This window comes from Pipistrellus kuhlii, unplaced genomic scaffold, assembly GCF_014108245.1.
Source record: "Pipistrellus kuhlii isolate mPipKuh1 unplaced genomic scaffold, mPipKuh1.p scaffold_m20_p_2, whole genome shotgun sequence".
In the NCBI taxonomy this organism is placed as follows: Eukaryota; Metazoa; Chordata; class Mammalia; order Chiroptera; family Vespertilionidae; genus Pipistrellus; species Pipistrellus kuhlii.
In genome coordinates, this window is record NW_023425515.1 from 181,608,436 (window position 1) to 181,614,617 (window position 6,182).

General features: G+C 58.0%; 1 non-coding gene across 1 annotated transcript; it reads left to right on the forward strand.

Annotated features, from left to right (window-relative positions):
- Positions 1–2,414: 2,414 nt before the first annotated feature.
- LOC118725132 lies at positions 2,415–2,547 on the forward strand. The gene has a single exon (XR_004989873.1). It is a non-coding gene; the product is annotated as a small nucleolar RNA SNORA42/SNORA80 family (small nucleolar RNA).
- The last annotated feature ends 3,635 nt before the right edge of the window (positions 2,548–6,182 follow it).

Below are 6,182 nucleotides of genomic sequence, written 5' to 3' on the forward strand. Positions count from 1 at the left end.
TGAAATATCATTGGCAGATACGTTCTCCCATGCAGTGGGCTTTCTTGTTGTTTTGTTGATGGTTTCCACCTTAGTAAGTTTCTTAATGCCATGTGCCTCAGTTTCTTCATCTGCAAAATGGGCAGAATAGCAGTATCTACCTCCTGGGGGTGTCAGGAGATTCAGTGGGATCCTGCCTGGAAAACAGCACAGCGCCTCAGGTGCGATAAGCACTGGATGTCAGCTATTAGCACGTGAGGAGATCTGCATTTACTCTGAGAGCAATGGGGAGCCATTGAGGGTTTATCGCAGGGGAATGTAATATGATCCGATTGATTTCTTTGGATTGATTTTTCAAAGACCCCATTGGCTGCTTACTAGAGAAGGGACTGGGGAGGGTGTCAGCATAGAGGTGGGCCCCTCGGACCTCCTTGGGCTGTGCCTCCTCCAAGCAGGAGAAGAGTGTGGGCCAAGGGCACTTGCCCCCTGGGGCTCCTCCGACACCCCTCCCACAAGAGCCTAACCTGAGCACCGGGAGCCTGGGGTGGCAGAGGGGTGTCCACCTGCAGGGTGTGGCTGCAGGGTGGCCAGAGCAGGAGGGCGGGGCTGATGGTCTCCGTTCACACCTCTGGGGGGATGGGCCTATGGCAGCCCGCCATTGCCACCTTCGGGAGAGGAGTGCACGAACTCAAGGGTGTTCAGCCAAGTCTCCGGGAGCTGGTGGGAGATCCAACAAGGCTGAGGGGTGGGCTTCTGCCCACAGACCCGGGGGTGTGGAGGGACCCCATGGAGAAGGCTGGCCTGGCGGAGGGAAGACTCTGAGTTGGGTGTGTACATGTGGAGGCTGAGGATCTCTCGGAACATTTAAAATAGGTCAGAGAAGCGCCCGCTGGCTGGCGTGGCTCAGTGGTTGAGCGTCACCTATGAACCAGGAGGTCGCGGTTCGATCCCCAGTCAGGGCACGTGCCCGGGTGGCAGGCTTGATTCCCAGTGGGGGGTGTGCAGGAGGCAGCTGACCAATGATTCTCTCTCATCATTGATGTATCTATTTCTCTCTTCCTCTCCCTTCCTTTCTGAAATAAAAATATATTTTAAAAAATAAGTCAGATAAGCAATTTATTCTCTCTCTCTTTCAACACACACACACACACACACACACACACACACACACCTGGTTTTCCTGGAATAATGTGTTGAAAGGCTCTAAACTCAAGAAGTTCAGATCCCCTACTCCCCCCCCCCCCCCAAGGCTTGTCCTATTAATCTGCCTGTAGTCATTGACACCCTAGTATGAATGAGTGACTTTCCAGTTTGGCCTCAGAGCATGGTGTCCGCCTGCCCTGTGTCACGGGGATGGCCCTCACGAAGGGCCAAGGACAAGCTTGATTTATCCTGTTATTCCATCCTCCACGGGCAGAGAACGTGGTGGGCCCTGCCCCTCAGACCTGTTGGTCCAACTCCACCTACGCTCTCTGGAGTCCCCTCCAGACTTCTGGCCCCTATTCCTGCTTTCAGTAGAGGGTCACATGGTTCCCACATCTGTCAGCAGCTCAGTCCTAGCTCACTCTGCTGAGCAGTCGGTATCTTTCCCCCGTGTAGGCAGGGGAGGGATCTGCCTGTCACAGCCCACAGCCGCATGTGGCTCTCAGCTGGGGCCTGCGGCCGCTTTTGCCACCCCTTCTCCCGGCGAGGAGGGCGGCAGCGGTGTCCTGACATTTCATTGTGCCTGGCTCTACTTGGACATCTGTGCCCTCAAGTGAGGCCACAGGGCAGGCCTGGTCCCAGCGGGTACCACAGTCCAGCAGTCAGGCTGCTGGCCCCCTCTCCCCGCTCCCTGAGCCCACAGCACACATGGGCAGCGGCTGAGCTACTCCGGCTCCCCTGGGCAGGGAGCCGCAGGGTAGACGCAGCCCAGCTGGCCACAGCTCCCCTGCAGGCGGAGTGTGGGCTGCGGAGGGAACCACAGGGGGAGAAAGGAGGAGCCCCCCCCCCCCCGCCCCCCGCCAAGAGGCCAGAGGGACAGAGCTGCATCCTGGGTGCTCCCTGAGTCCTCGGGACAGGAGGGGATGTGAGGCTCAGAGAGGTGGTGACGGGTTCCCGTCACCCGGCAGCTGAGGGTCTCAAACTCAGATGGTTCAACCCTGATTTCCTGTCCAGAACGCTCTTCCTATCTCCTTTCACGCCCCTAGTTTATTCATTTTGCCAAGAAATATGTACTGCCTGGCTCCTGTGCTCATTGCTGCCGGCTGCTGTTGCACACAGCAGGCCCGGTTCCCAAGGAGGCGTACATGGGGGGTAGGGGTGGGGGACAGACAGCTAACACGGAGCAGAAACACCGCTCAGAGGAGCTTTAGCCCAGGGCTGGGCGCCCAGGAGCGGCTCCGTGAATGCTTGTCACATGGACGGGCGTGAGGCTCTGAAGAGAACAGAGCAAGGCACGGCTTTGGCTGGACGGCAGGCCTGTCCCCCTGGGTCTCTCAGATGCCCCGTGCCAGAGCAAACTGTGGCCTCGAACCATTGCCTGACCTCTGCCCGGAGGCTGCAGGCAATGAAGCATGTTGCACAGGGAAAAAAAGAGAGAGAGAGAGAGAGGGAGAGAGAGAATAGAGCAAGGCAGCTGGAGGAAGCGTGGGAGGGCTTTGTAGACTAAATGTTTGCTTCTCTGAAAGTTCTCATGTTAAGAGTCCGTCCCCGCAATGTGGTGATGCTAGGAGGTAGGGGTTTGGGAGCTAATTAGGCCTGGAAGGTGGAGCCCTCGTGAGTGGGGGAATGCCCTCATACAGACCCCGGGAGCTCTCTAGCCTTCTTTCCTCCAGGAGAGGGTGGGGGAAGGTGACAGTCTGATATCTGGGAAATGGCCTCACCAAGACCCTGACCACACAGCTCCCTGGTCTCAGCCTCCAGCCTCGGGTCCGCTGGGAAGAGACCCCTGTTTTTCTGAGCCACATGGCCGATGGGGACGCGTCACAGCCGCGCAGGTGAGCGCCGAGGGCTGCAGGCGGCCGAGGAGGCGTTCTGTGAGGAGGTGACATGGAGGGACAGCAGGATGGACTCAGACCCATGAGGATCTGCGGCAGAAGGTCCCAACAAAGTGCAGAGGCCCCGAGGCTGGAAAAAAGTCACCGTGGCTGCAGCAGAGTGAATGAGAGGCAGGTGGGGAGATGAGGTCAGAGGCGGGTGGAGGCCTGATCAGGCTGGCTGCTCTCCAAGGAGGCCCCATAGCTCCTTGGCTCCAGGCAGACCCCCTTCCCCTCTCTCACCACCCCCTGCCCCCCAATCAATGAGGCCCCTGGCAGCCTCCACAGCCCAGGCCAGCTTCTTTCCTGTCTTGTCTGTGGGAGAAGAGGGAGATCCCCTGGTGTGTGCATGGTGGTGGCGGGTGCTGGGAATATGGGGTCTGGAGTTCTGGTCTGACTGGTTATGTGACCTTGAGCCAATCTCCTCTCCTCACTTGACCTCAATCTTATAAGCTGAGACGTGAGAGACCTGGACCACGGAGCTCTCAGTTCCGTGGACGGCACATGGAGGAGAGGGGGCAGGGGGGAAGGAGACCAAACCAAGTTGAAGCTGAGGAGCTGGGTGCTTTGCTTGGCTCCCTGCTGAGGCCTCTGAAGCCACCCGGGAGGTTATCCTGAGGAGGAAGTTTGGGCCAGTCTGTGATGGCATCACTGTCCTCCGGTCGCTCCTGAGGGGTAGAGGGCCCTTGCAGTTAGGCTGATGGGCAGCAGAGGGCGCCCACGGAATGGCCAGGGATCCTGGGAAAAAGGAAGCAGTTGGTCTGGGGTTGGTACATGATGGTTGGCGGCTGCTAATGGGTTCATTCTCATAGTCACCGGTGACACCGGGTATGTGTCCCTGTGGGCTCACGGACAAAGGTTCACTGTGCCCTCTCTGTGGTGGGCACTGCTCTAGGCAAACAGGAAAACAGGACGATGTAGCTCAGGAGTGGAGTGGGGATAGCTTCCATCTTAAAGGTCTGATTGGAGCGCCATGCTGGGTGCTTGGAGTTCGGCGTTAGGAAAGACTCTGAGGCTCATCCGGACGCCGGGAGAGGGAATGATGTGATTGGTGAACCTTGTCTGTCAGGGTGAGGCTGGGGAGGGGCCAACACGGGTGGCGGTTTTTCTGTTTCTTCGCTCATGCAACCTCATTATGGGACAACTGGGCAGATCGAGACTCAGAGGCCAAGTTTATCCACCCAAGGTCCCGCAGCTGGCAAATGGCAGGGTGAGGGTACGTGCGTTGTGCAGTCTCTGGGCCCAAAGAGACTGCATCTCCCGGCCAGCAGGGACTCGCTGGACATGGGCACCAATGACCATCCTGGTGCCGGAGTGCTCAATGGTGGGGCGGGCACCTGGTATATGGCCAGTGGGGGTAATGCTCTGATATTGGGTGTGTAGAGGACCAAACTGGGGGCCGGTGGGGCAGGATGGACCATCCCAGGACCCGCAGGAGGGGCCAAACAGCAGCCGCACTGGCAGAACTCAGGCCGCTGAGTGGGTGGAGGGTGCTGGGCTGGCCCCGGGCGGTGGGAGATGAGGTGGCTGAGCCAGCGTCCCGCTGTGGGGCATCCGCACCGATTGTGGGCACCGGCGTGAGGCAGCAGAACCCGAACGCGCGGGGAGGAAAGGGCTGAGCAGGCCCAGCAGCGTGGGAGATGGAGGGGCCGTCAGTTGTCCCGGGGGGCCGGCCAGGGGGCCTCCGAGAGGAGCTGCTTAAATGCTAAGTGTTAAAACAAGGCGTGTTTATCTGCAGACCATTTGGAAGACGCAATAAGACATAAAAAATAAACTATAATCAATCCCATTATTCAGGAATGATTGCGACCAATAGCTTAATCGTGTTTTTATCCATAACCACAATATGGTGCTGTCTGTAATTTTGAATTTTATTTTTAAATATATTTTATTGATTTTTTTTTTTTTTTTACAGAGAGGAAGGGAGAGTTAGAGACATCGATGAGAGAGAAACATCCATCAGCTGCCTCCTGCACACCCCCACTGGGGACATGCCCACAATCAAGGTATCAATCCCTTTATCGGAATCGAACCTGGGACCCTTGAGTCTGCAGGCTGACGCTCTATCCACTGAGCCAAACCGGTTAGAGCTTGGTACATGAATTTAATTTTGTATTACTGAGGGCCTTCATTCTCAACGTGAAAGCCTTGGCAGCATCAGCCGTCACCTGGGAACGTGTTAGAAATGCATTCTTGCCCCTCCACCCCGACCCCCACACCTACTGAACCAGGGACTGGGGGGCGGGGCCCAGTGGCCTGTGTGCACACACCCACCCCATCAGGGATGCCAATGTGCCCTGAAGTTTGAGAACCACTGACTTCATGTGTTAGGAACAACTTCCACTGTCACTAAAGATGTCTGGCGATCTGGTGTTTAATGCTGGAGTGATCATTTATGGAGTTGACTTCATCCATCCTCTAAGCCACATGTGTCAAACACAAGGCCCGCGGGCCAAATCCGTCCCGCCAGGCCTTGCAATGTGGCCCGCACCGCGCTGTCATCACTGCACTCCGCTGCGTTTCCATCACAATGACAGTTTATGACTGTTCAGTAAACCATTCGGCCCGCGATTTAGGCTGGATTTTAGATTTTGGCCCCTTCTCTGATTGAGTTCGACACCCCTCTCTAAAGCAATGCTGTGGTGGCCATCTGGTGTGCACACACGTCCATGTGCACAGCGGGGCCGGCTTGGGGCAGTGCCCTCTGAGCGGGGCCTGGCACCCCTCCAGGCGGGCGGGGCGGGCGGGGCAGATGCCGTGACTGGAGGCTGTCTGTCTTGGACTGCGTGCAGACTGAAGGGCCCCGGGCTCTTCCTCCCGGCACACCGCCCCTCCCCCGGGGCCCTGGCAGAGCACGGAACAGTGGTGAACATGCCCGCATCAGTGGGAAGGGGCTTGGCAGGAAAGAGTCCAGCCCGCCCAGGTCTGAAAGGCCGTGGTGCAAAGCGGGGCGTGGACCGAGGCGTCTCTGCCCTCTCTCCCGGGGGAAGCGCCCGGCCCGGTGCCAGGTGAGGTGTCCTGGAGGGCCGGGGCGGGGGCTCTCTGGTGAGCTGTGGGGGCTGGCGCCGCCGGAGGCTCCGGGCCTGCTCTGGCCGAGGTGTCAGTAGAAACCGTAGAAGAAGAAGGAAGCAGTTTGGCTGCTGTCTACACTCTGTTGGGGCTTAACCCAAACCACACTGGTTTTCT